General features: G+C 33.8%; 1 protein-coding gene across 5 annotated transcripts in view; it reads left to right on the top strand.

Moving 5' to 3' along the window:
* The window catches only part of adgrl1a (adhesion G protein-coupled receptor L1a), a 502860-nt gene that overhangs the window by 4799 nt on the left and 478061 nt on the right, over nt 1–20000 (top strand). For 3 of the 5 annotated variants that reach the window (XM_061905201.1, XM_061905199.1, XM_061905200.1), the window contains exon 1: nt 17865–18368. The gene's annotated coding sequence lies outside the window, so the exon portion shown is untranslated. Of the gene's footprint in view, nt 1–17864; nt 18369–20000 lie in introns of those variants that run through there. The other 2 variants (XM_061905196.1, XM_061905195.1) reach the window with 2 other exon arrangements.

Genomic DNA, 20000 nt, shown 5'->3' with positions numbered 1-20000 from the left:
TTGGATGGATGAAGGATGGATGATGATACTTGGATGGATGGATTATGATGATACTTGGATGGATGGATGATGATGATACTTGGATGGATGGATGATGATGATGATACTTGGATGGATGGATGATGATGATACTTGGATGGATGGATGATGATGATGATACTTGGATGGATGGATGATGATGATGATGATGATACTTGGATGGATGAAGGATGATGATGATGATACTTGGATGGATGGATGGATGATGATGATGATGATGATACTTGGATGGATGAAGGATGGATGATGATACTTGGATGGATGGATTATGATGATACTTGGATGGATGATGATGATACTTGGATGGATGATGATGATGATGATGATACTTGGATGGATGGATGATGATGATGATACTTGGATGGATGAAGGATGATGATGATGATGATACTTGGATGGATGAAAGATGATGATGATACTTGGATGGATGAAGGATGATGATGTTGATACTTGGATGGATGGATGATGATGATGATGATGATGATACTTGGAATGGATGAAGGATGATGATGATGATACTTGGATGGATGATGATGATACTTGGATGGATGAAGGATGGATGATGATACTTTGATGGATGGATGATGATGATACTTGGATGGATGAAGGATGATGATGATACTTGGATGGATGAAGGATGATGATGATGATACTTGGATGGATGATGATGATACTTAGATGGATGGATGATGATGATGATGATACTTGGATGGATGGATGATGATGAAACTTGGATGGATGAAGGATGATGATGATACTTGGATGGATGGATGATGATGATACTTGGATGGATGAAGGATGATTATACTTGGATGGATGAAGGATGATTATACTTGGATGGATGAAGGATGATGATGTTGATACTTGGATGGATGGATGATGATACTTGAATCCGCTGACCTTTGCTGCGGAAAAGGTTTTGTCGGCTGCTATAAAAATGTCAACAATCAATTTATTTTGGGATCGATTCGCATCGTCTCTGTAAAGTTGAGCTCCGTGTGTTTAGTCACATTTTTTGAAAGAATGGTCTTTGTGCTAGCAGTGCTCATAGTGAGATCACCACGCTCATTTGCACATCGACAACAGATGTGCAGCTTCAGTCTCCCTTCTGCTGTTTTAGCCTTCTTATTGCACCACCACATTTTCAATGTCTGGGCTACAGGCAGGCCAAGCTAGTACCAGCACTGTTTTACTACGAAGCCACGCTGTTATAACACGTGGCTTGGCATTGCCTTGCTGAAATAAGCAGGGGCGTCCTTGATAAAAATTGCTTGGATGTTGCTCCAAAAGCTGTATGTACCTTTTCAGCATTAATGGTGCCTTCACAGATGTGTAAGTTACCCATGCCTTGGGCACTAATGCACCCCCATACCATCACACATGCTGCCTAGAAAGATCCGTGTGGTTCTTTTCCCACTTTGTTCCGGAGGAGACGACGTCCACAGTTTCCAAAAACAACTTGAAATGTGGACTTGTCAGACCACAGAACACTTTGCCACTTTGCATCAGTCCATCTTAGATGAGCTCGGGCCCAGCATACGCCGGCAGCGTTTCTGGGTGTTGTTGATACATAGCTTTGGCTTTGCATAGTAGAGTTTTATCTTGCACTTACAGATGCAGTGACCAACTGTAGTTACTGACAGTGGTTTTTTGAAGTGTTCCTGATTTCATGTGGTGATATCCTTAACACACTGACGGTTTTTGATGCAGGTTTTCAGCCTTGCCGCTTATGTGCAGTGATTTCTTCAGATTCTCTGAACTTGTTGATATTACGGAGCGTGGTTGGTGAAATCCCTACATTCCGTGCAATAGCTGGTTGAGAAATGTTGTTGCCAATGTGTTCAGGCATTTGTTGACAAAGTGGTGACCCTCGCCCCGTCCTTTTTTTGTGAATGACCGAGCATTTCATGGAAGCTGCTTTTATATCCAATCATGGCACCCACCTGTTCCCAATTAGCCTGTCCACCTGTGTGATATTCCAAATAAGTGTATGATGAGCATCCCTCAACTTTCTCAGTCTTTTTTGCCACTTGTGCCAGCTTTTTTTTTTTAACACATTGCAGGCAGCAACTTCCAAATGAGCTAATATTCGTAAAAAATAACCAGGTGTTCCAGTTTGAACTTTAAATATCTTGTCCTTGCAGTCTATTTGAAAATAAGTTGAAAAGGATTTGCAAATCAATATATTCTCTTTTTATTTATCTTTTACACAACATGACAACTTTACTGCTTTTGGGGTTTGTAATTTTACATAAATGCTATGAGAAAAAAGTGGAAGATAATATAATAAGGTCTATAAGAATGAAATCATGGGATTGGGAAACAAGTTTAATTAATATAATTTTTAAAATAGTGATTGTCCATATTATAGATTGTAAAAACAATATCTAAATATGTGAGACAGCCAAAGAGGTTGGATGCTCCTAAAGATTTTAAAATATAGAGCAGCAACATAACTAAAATATTGGCTTAATGAGATGCTACACAACCAGAAAAATGATTTTTTAATTAAATATACTTTTATATGGAAAATAGACATTAGGTGCATTTATAAATTATGGCAAATTATTATTGACACATTTTTTTTTCTCTAAATTTGGCGCCCGAGTCAAAATAATTTCCCAGGCCTGCATTAGTGGTACATGCACCAAAGTAGGATAATCACTGGTGTGCATTATTAATGTGATATTTTTTTGTGATTAATCAAAAACATAAATTTGACCGATTTGACCAATGTTAAAACTCCATTTATTTCTATTTATTTCTCCATGAATGGCAGAAGGAAGGTGTCTTTCCTCCGCTTTTTTTGTGAGTCGCTGCTGTCACTCTGCTGCCGCCGACGTGTGTCACTCAACAACACAAACAATATGCTGCGCATGATTCCTGCTGGCTTTGCTGTCAGCTGATGTCTGCTGCTGGAAATCCTCTTTCTAGGAACCCGTTTAGAGCCAGGATGTGCTTGTTGGTTGTTTTGTGTCCGCTCCGTTGTTGTTGCTAGGAGACCAGGGTGTGATGCACCAGTGTTGCTGTCCGACACACTCTTCACAATTGCTGCTTTACACTTGTATACACACACACACACACACACACACACACACACACACACACACTAGTATTTATTTTCTTGAGACCTGAGAAAAATGCCTCCCTCTTTAAGACCAGCCTTTCTAGATATATAAAATGTGTATTTACAACATAAATAATATATACATACTATGCAAATATAAACATGCTTGTTGTGGAAAATGAGTTGATATTTCACAAGAAAAACATAGAATTTTGTCAGCATTATAATAAAAGTCGTCGTTTTACTCAGCACAAGTCAAAATTTTACAAGAAAAACAGAACATGTGTGCAATATTATGATAAAAGTTGGACTTTTACTCAATAACAGTCGCCGTTTTAAAAGAAAAGCTTGAAATGTTGGCAATTTTATGAAAAGTCGTCATCTTTTTCTGAGAAAACTAACCTTTTAGCAATATTATAATAATCGGATATCTGCTTGGCAAAATTGTGACAAAAGTCATGATTTTACTTAAAAAATGTCACTATTTTACAAGAACAACAAGAAAATGGTAAAATTAGGATAAAAGTTGTAATTTTACTCAATAACAGTCGCAATTTTAAAAGAAAAGCTTAAAATGTTGGCAATTTTATGAGAAGTCATTTTACTAGTCAGAAGTCAACATTTTTCTGAGAAAAATAACATTTTAGCAATATTTAAATAATAATCGGATATCTACTTGGCAAAATTGTGACAGAAGTCATGATTTTACTTAAAAAATGTCACTATTTTACAAGAACAACAAAAAAATGGTAAAATTAGGATGAAAGTTGTAATTTTACTCAATAATAGTCGCAATTTAACAAGAAAAGCTTAAAATATAATGTTGCAATTTTATGAAAAGAGTCAAAATTTTACTCGACAAAAGTCAAAACTTTATAAACAAACTTTTAAATGTTGGCAATGTTATAATAACATTCTGAATTTTACTTGGCAAAATTGTGAGAAAAGTCATTTTACTTAAAAAATGTCACTACTTTACAAGAGCAAGAAAATGGTAAAATTAGGATGAAAGTTGTAATTTTACTCAATAACAGTCACAGTTTTAAAAGAAAAGCTTGAAATGTTGGCAATTTTATGAAAAGTAATTTTACTCGTCAGAAGTCAACATTTTTCTGTGAAAACTAACATTTTAGCAATATTATAATAATCGGATATCTACTTGGCAAAATTGTGACAAAAGTCATGCTTTTACTTAAAAAATGTCACTATTTTACAAGAAGAACAAAAAACATTGTAATGTTATGATAAAAGTTGTAATTTTACTCAATAACAGTCGCAATTTAACAAGAAAAGCTTAAAATAAAATGTTGGCAATTTTATGAAAAGAGTCAAAATTTTACTCGACAAAAGTCAAAACTTTATAAGCAAACTTTAAAATGTTGGCAATGTTATAATAATATTCAGAATATTACTTGGCAAAATTGTGACAAAAGTTATGATTTTACTTAAAAAATGTCACTATTTTACAAGAACAACAAAATAATGGTAAAATTAGGATACAAGTTGTAATTTTACTCAATAATAGTCGCAATTTAACAAGAAAAGCTTAAATTAAAATGTAGGCAATTTTATGAAGAGTCAAAATTTTACTCGACAAAAGTCACAACTTTATAAGCAAACTTTAAAATGTTGGCAATGTTATAATAATATTCTGAATTTTACTTGGCAAAATTGTGACAAAAGTCAATTTTACTATAAAAATGTCACTACTTTACAAGAACAACAAAAAACATTGCAATATTATGATAAAAGTGTTAATTCTACTTAATAAGTCGCAATTTAACAAGAAAAGCTTAAAATAAAATGTTGGCAATTTTATGAAAAGAGTCAAAATTTTACTCGACAAAAGTCACAACTTTATAAGTAAACTTTAAAATGTTGGCAATGTTATAAAAACATTCAGAATTTTACTTGGCAAAATTGTGACAAGTCATAATTTTACTGAAAAAATGTCACTACTTTACAAGAACAACAAAAAAACATTGTAATATTATGATAAAAGTGTTAATTTTACTCAATAACAGACGCAATTTTACAAGAAAAGCTTAAAATGTTGGCAATTTTATGAAGAGTCAAAATTTTACTTGACAAAAGTCACAACTTTACCAGCAAACTTAAAATTGTTGGCAATGTTATAATAATAATCACAATTTTACTTGCCAAAATTGTGACAAAAGTCATAATTTTACTTAAAAAATGTCACTATTTTACAAGAACAACAAAATAATGGTAAAATTAGGATAAAAGTTGTAATTTTACTCAATAACAGTCGCAATTTAACAAGAAAAGCTTAAAATAAAATGTTGGCAATTTTATGAAAAGAGTCAAAATTTTACTCGACAAAAGTCACAACTTTATAAGCAAACTTTAAAATGTTGGCAATGTTATAATAATATTCTGAATTTTACTTTGCAAAATTGTGACAAAAGTCAATTTTACTATAAAAATGTCACTACTTTACAAGAACAACAAAAAACATTGTAATATTATGATAAAAGTGTTAATTTTACTTAATAAGTCACAATTTAACAAGAAAAGCTTAAAATAAAATGTTGGCAATTTTATGAAAAGTCAAAATTTTACTCGACAAAAGTCACAACTTTATAAGCAAACTTTAAAATGTTGGCAATGTTATAAAAACATTCAGAATTTTACTTGGCAAAATTGTGACAAGTCATAATTTTACTGAAAAAATGTCACTACTTTACAAGAACAACAAAAAAACATTGTAATATTATGATAAAAGTGTTAATTTTACTCAATAACAGACGCAATTTTACAAGAAAAGCTTAAAATGTTGGCAATTTTATGAAGAGTCAAAATTTTACTCGACAAAAGTCACGACTTTACCAGCAAACTTAAAATTGTTGGCAATGTTATAATAATAATCACAATTTTACTTGCCAAAATTGTGACAAAAGTCATAATTTTACTTAAAAAATGTCACTATTTTATAAGAACAACAAAATAATGGTAAAATTAAGATAAAAGTTGTCATTTTACTCAATAACAGTCGCAATTTAACAAGAAAAGCTTAAAATAAAATGTTGGCAATTTTATGAAAAGAGTCAAAATTTTACTCGACAAAAGTCACAACTTTATAAGCAAACTTTAAAATGTTGGCAATGTTATAAAAACATTCAGAATTTTACTTGGCAAAATTGTGACAAGTCATAATTTTACTGAAAAAATGTCACTACTTTACAAGAACAACAAAAAAACATTGTAATATTATGATAAAAGTGTTAATTTTACTCAATAACAGACGCAATTTTACAAGAAAAGCTTAAAATGTTGGCAATTTTATGAAGAGTCAAAATTTTACTCGACAAAAGTCACAACTTTATAAGCAAACTTAAAATTGTTGGCAATGTTATAATAATAATCACAATTTTACTTTGCAAAATTGTGACAAAAGTCATAATTTTACTGAAAAAATGTCACTATTTTACAAGAACAACAAAAAAAAAAGGTAAAATTAGGATAAAAGTTGTAATTTTACTCTAACAGTCGCAATTTAACAAGAAAAGCTTAAAATAAAATGTTGGCAATTTTATGAAAAGAGTCAAAATTTTACTCGACAAAAGTCACAACTTTATAGGCAAACTTTAAAATGTTGGTAATGTTATAATAATAATAATAATCAGAATTTTACTTGGCAAAATTGTGACAAGTCATAATTTTACTGAAAAAATGTCACTACTTTACAAGAACAACAAAAAAAAATGTAATATGATAAAAGTTGTAATTTTGCTTTATAACAGACTCAATTTTACAAGAAAAGCTTAAAATGTTGGCAATTTTATGAAGAGTCAAAATTTTACTCGACAAAAGTCACAACTTTATAAGCAAACTTTAAAATGTTGGCAATGTTATAATAATATTCTGAATTTTACTTGCCAAAATTGTGACAAAATTCAACTTTACTATAAAAATGTCACTACTTTACAAGAACAACAAAAAACATTGTAATATTATGATAAAAGTGTTAATTTTACTTAATAAGTCGCAATTTAACAAGAAAAACTTAAAATAAAATGTTGGCAATTTTATGAAAAGAGTCAAAATTTTACTCGACAAAAGTCACAACTTTATAAGCAAACTTTAAAATGTTGGTAATGTTATAATAACATTCAGAATTTTACTTGGCAAAATTGTGACAAGTCATAATTTTACTGAAAAAATGTCACTACTTTACAAGAACAACAAAAAAACATTGTAATATTATGATAAAAGTGTTAATTTTACTCAATAACAGACGCAATTTTACAAGAAAAGCTTAAAATGTTGGCAATTTTATGAAGAGTCAAAATTTTACTCGACAAAAGTCACGACTTTACCAGCAAACTTAAAATTGTTGGCAATGTTATAATAATAATCACAATTTTACTTGCCAAAATTGTGACAAAAGTCATAATTTTACTTAAAAAATGTCACTATTTTATAAGAACAACAAAATAATGGTAAAATTAAGATAAAAGTTGTCATTTTACTCAATAACAGTCGCAATTTAACAAGAAAAGCTTAAAATAAAATGTTGGCAATTTTATGAAAAGAGTCTAAATTTTACTCGACAAAAGTCACAACTTTATAAGCAAACTTTAAAATGTTGGCAATGTTATAAAAACATTCAGAATTTTACTTGGCAAAATTGTGACAAGTCATAATTTTACTGAAAAAATGTCACTATTTTACAAGAACAACAAAAAAACATTGTAATATTATGATAAAAGTGTTAATTTTACTCAATAACAGACGCAATTTTACAAGAAAAGCTTAAAATGTTGGCAATTTTATGAAAAGAGTCAAAATTTTACTCAACTAAAGTCACAACTTTATAAGCAAACTTTAAAATGTTGGCAATGTTATAACATTAAGAATTTTACTTGGCAAAATTGTGACAAAAGTCACAATTTTACTGAAAAAATGTCACTATTTTACAAGAACAACAAAAAAAATAGTAAAATTTGGATAAAAGTTGTAATTTTACTCAATAACAGTCGCAATTTTACAAGAAAAGCTTAAAATGTTGGCAATTTTATGAAGAGTCAAAATTTTACTTGACAAAAGTCACAACTTTACCAGCAAACTTAAAATTGTTGGCAATGTTATAATGAAAATAATCACAATTTTACTTGCCAAAATTGTGACAAAAGTCATAATTTTACTTAAAAAATGTCACTATTTTACAAGAACAACAAAATAATGGGAAAATTAGGATAAAAGTTGTAATTTTACTCAATGACAGTCGCAATTTAACAAGAAAAGCTTAAAATAAAATGTTGGCAATTTTATGAAAAGAGTCAAAATTTTACTCGACAAAAGTCAAAATTTTATAAGCAAACTTTAAATGTTGGCAATGTTATAACATTCAGAATTTTACTTGGCAAAATTGTGACAAAAGTCACAATTTTACTGAAAAAATGTCACTATTTTACAAGAACAACAAAAAAATGGTAAAATTTGGATAAAAGTTGTAATTTTACTCAATAACAGTCGCAATTTTACAAGAAAAGCTTAAAATGTTGGCAATTGTATGAAGAGTCAAAATTTTACTTTACAAAAGTCACAACTTTACCAGCAAACTTAAAATTGTTGGCAATGTTATAATAATAATCACAATTTTACTTGCCAAAATTGTGACAAAAGTCATAATTTTACTTAAAAAATGTCACTATTTTACAAGAACAACAAAATAATGGGAAAATTAGGATAAAAGTTGTCATTTTACTCAATAACAGTCGCAATTTAACAAGAAAAGCTTGAAATAAAATGTTGACAATTTTATGAAAAGAGTCAAAATTTTACTTGACAAAAGTCACAACTTTATAGGCAAACTTTAAAATGTTGGCAATGTTATAACATTCAGAATTTTACTTGGCAAAATTGTGACAAAAGTCATAATTTTACTCAAAAGGTCACTATTTTAAAAGAACAAAAAATTGTGTAAAATTTAGTTAAATTCTGAATTTTATACGACCAATGTCACCATTTTGCATTAAAAAGTAATACTTTGACGAGAAAATAATGCAATATTACAGAAACAAAAATATGAGAAATCGTTCTCAATTTTAAATATAAAAAAGTCGACACATTGTGAGACTGCTTTTATTTATTTTTTTGTAATTGTTTTTTAATCTTCATTATTCACTTCAATTTATTACAATATGTCTCTCTACACATTTTTTTTTTAATGATTATTATTAATTTTGGCCAAAGGGGGCGCATTTCAATTTCTTACACACACTTGTTATTTCATATGTTGACCAGAGGGGGAGCACTTTTAAAAGCGACACACAGTCAATGTGAAAACTCCCTCCTCTGATGTCACCACCAAATGAGACAGTGGAAGTCCTTCTTTAGCTGCCGTCTTGTTTTTATCATAAATTGCTGCCTTTGCACCTGTCAATCTTTACTTTCGTATGCGCGTTAAATCAACAAAAAAATCCTGACTTTGGAGCAATGTTCACAGACTCTATATTTGATGTTATTGGGATAATGAATTATGTCATCACTTCTTCACACCTCTTCATATGGAAGATACTTTTCCTTTTTCATGTCTCAAGACGGCTGAAAATACAAGCACACACACACACACACACACACACACACACACACACACACACACACACACACACACACACACACACAGACACACACACACAAAGTATTGTTGTGTGTGTTGCCGTCAAGCCCAAAGTGTATTATGCTTGCTGTTTATCAGGCAGCCCATGAAGGGCAATCAAGCTGGGTTGGTAGAGCCAGCAACCTGAGGGCTCCTGGTTCGATCCCCGGCTTCTGCCATCCTCGTCACGTCCGCAGTGACCTTGAGCAAGACCCTTTGCTCGTGATGGTCTCGCCATCTGTGTGTGTGTCAATGTGGGAATAGTGTTAAAACACTTTGAGTACCTGGAAGGTAGAGACCCTCAAACCAGTGAAGTTGGAACGTTGTGTAAACTCAATACAAGAATTTGCTAATCCTTCACAACATATATTCAATTAAATAGACTCTAAAGACAGGATATTTCATTTTCACACTTAAAAACTTTATTTTTTGCAAATATTAGCTCATTTTGAATTCGATGCCAGGAACATGTTTCAAAAAAGCTGGCACAAGTGGCATAAAAGACTGAGAAAGTTGAGGAATGCTCATCAAACACTTATTTGGAACATCCCACAGGTGTGCAGGCTAATTGGGAACAGGTGGGTGCCATGATTGGCTATAAAAGCAGCTTCCATGAAATGCTCAGTCGTTCACAAACAAGGACGGGGCGAGGGTCACCACTTTGTCAACAAATGCCTGAGCAAATTGTTCAAGAACAACATTTCTCAAGCAGCTATTGCAAGGAATTTAGGGATTTCACCATCTACGCTCCGTAATATCCTCAAAAGGTTCAGAGAATCTGAAGAAATCACTGCACGTAAGCCATGATATTACAGACCTTGCATCCCTCAAAAAGCCACATTAGTGTGTAAGAGATATCACCACATGGGCTCAGGAACACTTCAGAAAACCGCTGTCAGTAACTACAGTTGGTCGCTACATCTTTAAGTTCAAGTTAAAACTTTGCTATGCAAAGCCAAAGCCATTTGTCAACAACACCCAGAAACGCCGCCGACTTCGCTTGGGCCCGAGCTCATCTAAGATGGACTGATGCAAAGTGGAAAAGTGTTCTGTGGTCTGACGAGTCCACATTTCAAATTATTTTTGGAAACTGTGGACGTTGTGTCCAACGGATCAAAGAGGAGAAGAACCATCCGGATTGTTCTCGGCGCAAGGTGTAAACGGCAGCATGTGTGATGGTATGGGGGTGCATTAGTGCCCAAGGCATGGGTAACTTACACATCTGTGGAGGCACCATTAATGCTGAAAGGTACATACAGGTTTTGGAGCAACATCTAAGCAACGTTATCATGGACGCCCCTGCTTATTTCAGCAAGACAACACCAGTGTGGCTTCATAGTAAAAGATTGCGGGTACTAGACTGGCTTGCCTGTAGTCCAGACATTGAAAATGTGTGAAGGCTAAAATATGAGGCGGGAGACTGTTGAACTACTTAAGTTGTACTTCAAGCAAGAATGGGAAATAATTCCACTTCAAAAATGTCTCCTCAGTTCCCAAACCTTTACTGAGTGTTGAATTCTAAGCTCATGATTATTTTCAATAAGTTTCTCAGTGTAAACATGAAATATCTTATCTTTGAAGTCTATTCAATTGAACATACGTTGAAAAGGATTTGTAGTTGTGACTGACATCTGATGCTGTGCGGGTTCCCAGGACCACCAAGGAAGGACATTGCTTCCAAGCAGGTTTGACTCGCTTTATTTTTCAATACAGCTTGTCTGCGGTAGGGTCGCTTTTCAGCTCTTCTCCACTGCTTTCAGCCGCCCCCATCATCGCTGTCTTCGGCTCGCTCTCTGTCGCTCACTCTTCAGGTACTGCTGCGGGTTCACCTCCTTCTCCCCTTTTATACATCCTGAGGAGAAATGTTAAGACCCACGCACCTGATCTCGCTTGTAGCTCTCCGCTCGGTCGTCGTCTCCGCCTCCTTGCCGCCATCTTGGGCCGGGCTCCAGCGTGTCCTGCCCCGCTGCTCGTTCGCCGGCTCCGCCTCTCCACAGTTGTATTCTCCTTTTATTTACCATTTACTCAAGGCACCAACTTCCCTGCCCATGCAGAGAATCATAATAGAAGCCAAGAACGCCCACAATGCAACGCTGCAAAGTCTGCTGCAGCCGTGGTCACATTCCATAAATTCCTGTGGCAGCGTGACCCTGCTTGTTTTGTTGTTGTTGTTGTGGATGTTTGCAAAGGAGACGGGGGTTGTTTTATTCAAATGTGGCCGCTTCTTTGGCAAGGTGACTGCAGCGAGACAAGCAGGTGACCTCCGGGGTTATTATTCCGGGAAGAATGACATTATTGCAGACACTGAAGCTCAATAATTTGTGTTTATTCAAGCCTTGGTGGGGTTGTAATGCATGACCCCCCCCCAACTATAAAGTGCTGACTAAGCATGTTTCATGTTAAGTTGTAGTTATAATGAACTATTATATTAACTAGAATTGTTCATTACATAATTTAGACTCCAATGTGCACTAACGGAGCTTTCAAGTAATTTTTAGGTGCAGTTAAGCTACTTTAAATGCACTTATTTTAATTACAACCTTTCCAGTGAAAGCTGCTGTTTTGTGTCAAGCACGTCAGTGTGAGGCAGCTGTGATTGACAGCCATGGACGCCAATCACTTTACTTCTTTAAAAAAAAAAAAGTTCAACTTGTAATTGTGACAAATTAAGACATTTACTTGTTCAATTTGTCCCTTTGAAGGATGATTCATTTAAAAAAAATGAATACAAATATTTGTTGATTTATACATTTTTTTTTAAATAAAATGTATGCATTTTTATTTATTCCTTTTTTTTAAATCTTAAAATAATTAGAAGATAATTTAGCTCCACAAGCACACCGGCTATAATTACAGCCTTAGTGTTATTTGGTATGTAGATTTTAATAACACTTTTTCATTCATTTTTAAAAATGAATAGAAATATGTATTTATTTATAAATGTTTTTAAATAATATTTATGTATTTATTTATAATTTTTCATTTCATCAGAAATAATTACAAAATAATTTGGAGGCGGTGACATATTAAAAATTGAACACAGTTAAGCTAAATTAGCACACGGGCTAGAATTACAGCCTTAATATTATTTGGAATGTAGATTTTAATATAACTCTTTCATTCATTTTTAAAAATGAATAAACATTTTTTTTAATTTATACATTTGAAAAAAATGTATGTATTTTATTTTTCTATTTTATCACAAAGTAATTTGGAGGCGGTGACATACTACATTTTGAACACAGTTAAGCTAAATAAGCACAATTACATTCTTAATGTTATTTGGTATGTGGATTTTAATAAAACTTTTTCATTCATTTTTAAAAATGAATAAAATTTTCATCTATTTATACATTTTTTAAATAATATTTATGTATTTAATTTTTATTTTTATTTTATCAGAAAACAATTAGAAAATAATTAGGAGGTGGTGACATACTAAAACTTGAACACAGTTAAGCTAAATAAGCACACTATAATTACAGCCTTAATGTTATTTGGTATGTAGATTTTAATAAAACTTTTTCATTCATTTTTAAAATGAATAAAATATTTATCTATTTATACATTTTTTTAAATAATATTTATGTATTTAATTTTTATTTTAATTTTATCAGAAAACAATTAGAAAATAATTTGGAGGCGGTGACATACTAAAACTTGAACACAGTTAAGCTAAATAAGCACACTATAATTACAGCCTTAATGTTATTTGGTATGTAGGTTTTAATAAAACTTTTTCATTCATTTTAAAAATGAATAAAATTTTCATCTATTTATACATTTTTTAAATAATATTTATGTATTTAATTTTTATTTTTATTTTATCGGAAAACAATTAGAAAATATTTTGGAGGCGGTGACATACTAAAACTTGAACACAAGCTAAATAAGCACACTATAATTACAGCCTTAATGTTATTTGGTATGTAGGTTTTAATAAAACTTTTTCATTCATTTTTAAAAATTTATAAAAATATGTATATATTTATAAATGTTTTTAAATATTTGTATTTATGTTTTTATTTCATCAGAAAAAAATTAGGAGGTGGTGACATACTAAAACTTGAACACAGTTAAACTAAATAAGCACAGACTATAATCACAGCCTTAATATTATTTGGTATATAGATTTTAATCCAACTTTTTTATTCATTTTTAAAAATGAATGAAAATATGTATTTGTACTTTTTGAAAATATGGATTTATTTATTTATTTTACATTATGACTTTTGGTATTAGTGTTCCTGGGGTAAAAAAGGGACACCACACACACAGTACAGCACATTTTTACAGCGACATGTTTATATATCATTTATACACTTTGGCCCCCAGACACATTTTTGTCCCTCAATGTGGCCCCTGAGTCAAAATATTTGCCCGGCTCTGAGCGAACCGGTGATGCTTTTTCATATTTTGTGTGTGAGGAGGTAGCAAACATCACCTGTAAGGAGCACTGACAAGGTGTTGACTGGCTGCAGGGCGGAAGTGACACAGCCATTTGCTATATATGGGCATGGGGGCGTGGCCAACTAAGGGAGACAACGACTGGGTGCCAGCTGGGTTTAATGTCAAGAGGCAAAGGTGTGTGTGTGTGTGTGTGTGTGTGTGTGTGTGTGTGTGTGTGTGTGTGTGTGTGTGTGTTCTTGTATTTCCAGCCTTCTTGAGACATGAAAAAGGAAACGTATCTTCCATATGAGGAGGTGTGAACAAATCATGGTCCCAATAACATTGCATCTAATAGACAATGTCTCATTGGCACCCCTGCTGGTCAAAATGAGGATAGTCCCAAAAAGGAGGGGTTTTTTTTGGACTGTGTCGCTTTTAAGTGCTCCCCTCTGGTCAACATATGAAATAACAAGTGTGTTAAAATTTGCAGTGCTCCTCCTTTGGCCACAATTAGTTTAATTAAATACATATGTATATAGAGACATACACAAAAATAACAAACACAAAAAGAAAAATGTCATTTAAAAAATTTTTTTTTCACTAAAATCATCTTTTTCTCACAAAATTGGGAACAGTTTCTCATATTCGTTTTGCTTCCTTAAAGTTGCAATATTTTCTCGTGAAATCTTTTTTTTTTTTTTTTAGGTAAAATTAAAACTTTTTCATGCAAAATTCTGACTTATCACATCGTCAATTTTTTTGTTGTAAAATAGTGACATTTTTGGAGTACAATTAAATTTTCTCATGATTTTGCCTGGCAAAAATTCGTTTTAATATTATTGTTACAATATTGCCGACATTTTTAAGTTTTCTTAAAAAATTGTGACTTTAGTCGAGTAAAATTACGACTCTTTTCATCCATACATTCATTTTCTACCGGTTGTCCTTTTTTGTGGGTTGCGGGAGTGCTGGAGCCTATCCAAGCTGCACTCGGCCGGAAAGCGGGATATACCCTGGACAAGTCGCCATCTCATCACAGGGCCAACACAGACAGACTTTTCATAAAATTGCCCAAATGCTAAACTTTTTTTTTTTTGTAAAATTGCGACTGTTATTGAGTAAAATTCCAACTTTTATCATAATATTGCACACATGTTCAGTTTTATTTGTAACATTTTGACTTGCGTTGACAAAAAATGAGGATTTTTATTATAATGCTGCCAAAATTTTACGTTTTTCTTGTGAAATTTTGACCTTTTTATCGTGAAATTTCAACTCATTTTTCACAACAACCCATCCATCCATCCATTTTCTACCGCTTATTCTCTTTTGGGATCACGGGGGGCGCTGGCGCCTATCTCAGCTACAATCGGGCGGAAGGTGGGGTACACCCTGGACAAGTCGCCATCTCATCACAGGGCCAACACAGACAGACTTTTCATAAAATTGCCCAAATGCTAAACTTTTTTTTTTTTATAAAATTGCGACTGTTATTGAATAAAATTCCAACTTTTATCATAATATTGCACACATGTTCAGTTTTATTTGTAACATTTTGACTTGCGTTGACAAAAAATTAGGATTTTTATTATAATGCTGCCAAAATTTTAAGTTTTTCTTGTGAAATTTTGACCTTTTTATCGTGAAATTTCAACTCTTTTTTTCACAACAACCCATCCATCCATCCATTTTTTTACCGCTTATTCCCTTTTGGAGTCGGGGGGCGCTGGCGCTTATCTCAGCTACAATCGGGCGGAAGGTGGCGTACACCCTGGACAAGTCGCCACCTTATCACAGGGCCAACACAGACAGACTTTTCATAAAATTGCCCAAATGCTAAACTTTTTTTTTTTTTTGTAAAATTGCGACTGTTGAGTAAAATTCCAACTTTTATCATAATATTGCACACATGTTCAGTTTTTCTTGTAAAATTTTGACTTGCGTTGACAAAAAAATGATGATTTTTATTATAATACTGCCAAAATTTTAAGTTTTTCTTGTGAAATTTTGACCTTTTTATCGTGAAATTTCAACTCATTTTTCACAACAACCCATCCATCCATCCATTTTTTTACCGCTTATTCCCTTTTGGGGTCGGGGGGCGCTGGCGCCTATCTCAGCTACAATCGGGCTGAAGGTGGGGTACACCCTGGACAAGTCGCCACCTCATCACAGGGCCAACACAGACAGACTTTTCATAAAATACGCCCAAATGCTAAACTTTTTTTTTTGTAAAATTGCGACTGAGTAAAATTCCAACTTTTATCATAATATTGCACACATGTTCAGTTTTTCTTGTAAAATTTTGACTTGCATTGACAAAAAATTATGATTTTTATAATAATACTGCCAAAATTTTAAGTTTTTCTTGTGAAATTGTGACCTTTTTATCGTGAAATTTCAACTCTTTTTTTCACAACAACCCATCCATCCATCCATTTTTTACCGCTTATTCCCTTTTGGGGTCACTGCCGCCTATCTCAGCTACAATTGGCCGGAAGGCGGGGTACACCCTGGACAAGTCGCCACCTCATCACGGAGCCAACACAGACTTTTCATAAAATTGCCCAAATGCCCCCAATTTTTTTTTTTTGTAAAATTGCGACTGTTGAGTAAAATTCCAACTTTTATCATAATATTGCACACATGTTCAGTTTTTCTTGTAAAATTTGGACTTGCGTTGACAAAAAATGATTTTTATTATGCTGCCAAAATTTTAAGTTTTTCTTGTGAAATTGTGACCTTTTTATCGTGAAATTTCAACTCATTTTTCACAACAACCCATCCATCCATCCATTTTTTACCGCTTATTCCCTTTTGGGGTCACTGGCGCCTATCTCAGCTACAATCGGCCGGAAGGCGGGGTACACCCTGGACAAGTCGCCACCTTATCACAGGGCCAACACAGACAGACTTTTCATAAAATTGCCCAAATGCTAACTTTTTTTTTTTTGTAAAATTCCAACTTTTATCATAATATTGCACACATGTTCAGTTTTTCTTGTAAAATTTTAACTTGCGGTGACAAAAAATGACCACTTTTATTATAATACTGCCAAAATTTTAAGTTTTTCTTGTGAAATTTTGACCTTATCGTGAAATTTCAACTCATTTTTCACAACAACCCATCCATCCATCCATTTTTTACCGCTTATTCCCTTTTGGGGTCACTGGCGCCTATCTCAGCTACAATCGGCCGGAAGGCGGGGTACACCCTGGACAAGTCGCCACCTCATCACAGGGCCAACACAGACTTTAATAAAATTGCCCGAATGCTAAACATTTTTTTTCGTTTTTGTAAAATTGCGACTGTTATTGAGTAAAATTCCAACTTTTATCATAATATTGCACACATGTTCAGTTTTTCTTGTAAAATTTTGACTTGCCTTGACAAAAAATTATGATTTTTATTATAATGCTGCCAAAATTTGAAGTTTTTCTTGTGAAATTTTGACCTTTTGATTGGGAAATTTCAACTCATTTTTCACAACAATGTTTTTTATATTTTCATAGGATTTTAATGTTGTTAATGTTGTAAATACACATTTTTATATATCTAGAAATGGTGGTAAGCCTTTTTCTCAGGTCTCAAGAAGGTAACAAATACAAGTGTGTGTGGTGTGTGTGTGTGTGTGTGTGTGTGTGTGTGTGTGTGTGTGTGTGGAAGGGGAGAAAAAGAAGCGCTGAGTGTGTACGTCAGTGCGCAGCACATCTGCGCAGAAAGAGAGAGCGAGAGAGAGGGAGAGAGAGAGAGAGAGTCCTTCCCTCCTCTTCGTCCTATTTGAGGCTGCAAAAGCGGGGCGAGGAGACGAACTCAACCAGCCAGGACATTTTCCAACAAAACTTCATTTTTTTCCTATACTGTCATGCGCACTTGCAACTTGGGTGTTGTTGACGTTTTCACCTCGGAGCGCGGGACGATGTTTTTATTCGGATGATGCGCTGTCGTGCACACAATCGAACCAGCGCTCCTTCCATCTGTGAGGATCGAACCCAGCCTTTTTTATTTTGTTACTTTCCTTGCCTTTTTTAAAAACCCTGTTGTTTTTTTTTTATCCTCTTGACGATAGCAGGCTGCTATTAATTTTTCATTCGTATGCATCCGCACGAAGGTGGCAGCAGAGAGGAGGAAGAGGAGGAGGAGCGGCGTGCAAATAAGTGAGGCGGGACGTGCGGCATGAATGAATGAATGCGTGAATAAGACACGCAGCCAGCATCCGACATAAAGCATCACTGGACGAGAAGGAGGTAGGAGACAAACATGCTTTGTTTTGATGCTACATTATTCATGTTTAGTGTGTATATAGCATTGCACATTATGAACACGTGAAATATTTCACCTTCCTATTCATGCATATGCATATTTAGTTTATATGAAACATTGCACATTATGAACACATTGAATATTTCACCTTCCCATTCATGCATATGCATATTTAGTTTATATGAAACATTGCACATTATGAACACATTAAATATTTCACCTTCCTATTCATGCATATTTAGTGTGCAGTGTCCGTATACATTGCACATTATTATGAATACATGGGATATTTCACCTTCCTGTTCATGCATATTTAGTGTGCAGTGTCCGTATGTATCGCACATGATTATGAATACATGGGATATTTCAAATTCCTGGCCTCATGTCTCTGGAAAATATGAATTATGAGGAGCCACAAAGTGAAGGAGCTGAACATCCCACCCAGAGTAGCCCGTTAATCCTGCACCTTGTCACATCATGACCTGTGGGCCGCTTGCCCTAAGGACGGGGAGGGGAGGTGGAGTATAGTGTGTGTACACACACACACACACACACACACACACTAAGAGACCTTGACAAATGTGCCTGCAGCAAATTGACTTGTGCTTTTTTTTAAATTTCCCCTTTTTTTAATGTAATTTTTTTCTTTTTTTGTTACGCTTCAGGATGATAAATGTCTTATTTTTTTCCTCGCCGCGTAAACAAACTCCGGCCGTAATCAAACATTTCATCCAGTTTTAAATAATAAAACCTCCTTAATGGTAAAAAAATAAAGGCAACCCAGGCAGCTTTAGCTTGCTGTGGGGAGAAATGAATCCTCCTCTTCCTCTATGTCAGGGGTGTCCAAACTTTTTCCACTGAGGGCCACACATGGAACAAGTAAAACATGCTGGGGTTGTTTTGCTATTTTTGATTTTCAAACCCATCCATTTTCTACCACTTATTGCTTTTGGGCTCGCTGGTGCCTATCTCAGCTACAATAGGGCGGAACAAGGGACGGCGTGGCGCAGTGGGAGAGTGGCCGTGCGCAACCCGAGGGTCACTGGTTCAAATCCCACCTAGAACCAACCTCGTCACGTCCGTTGTGTCCTGAGCAAGACACTTCACCCTTGCTCCTGATGGGTGCTGGTTGGCGCCTTGCATGGCAGCTCCCTCCATCAGTGTGTGAATGTGTGTGTGAATGGGTAAATGTGGAAGTAGTGTCAAAGCACTTTGAGTACCTTGAAGGTAGAAAAGCGCTATACAAGTACAACCCATTTATCATTTATTTATTTAACAAAATATATGGATTATTATTATTATTTTTTTTACCTTTAGGACTCCCAGGGACCATATAGGGTCTCCGTCATTAACATGTTAAAAAGAAGTCAAATTATTATTTTCATTTTTTTTATGCAACGCTTACAGTAAATATCAACTTAAGGTTGATATAATGTAAAAAAAAAAAAAAAAAAAAGTTTTATGCCTTTTCAGTTAAAGACAACTTTGTTTTTTTATAGTAAAACTGAAATATGCAGTATTTCCCCCATTGCCCAAAACATTCAGAAAGCAATGTTTCATCTGAATTAATTGGAGCCCTAAAAAGATCAATAATGCAAGACACCATTGATTTAAAT

Source organism: Nerophis ophidion, linkage group LG07, assembly GCF_033978795.1.
Source record: "Nerophis ophidion isolate RoL-2023_Sa linkage group LG07, RoL_Noph_v1.0, whole genome shotgun sequence".
NCBI classification, from domain to species: Eukaryota; Metazoa; Chordata; class Actinopteri; order Syngnathiformes; family Syngnathidae; genus Nerophis; species Nerophis ophidion.
This window is presented reverse-complemented; position numbering and strand designations above follow the sequence as displayed.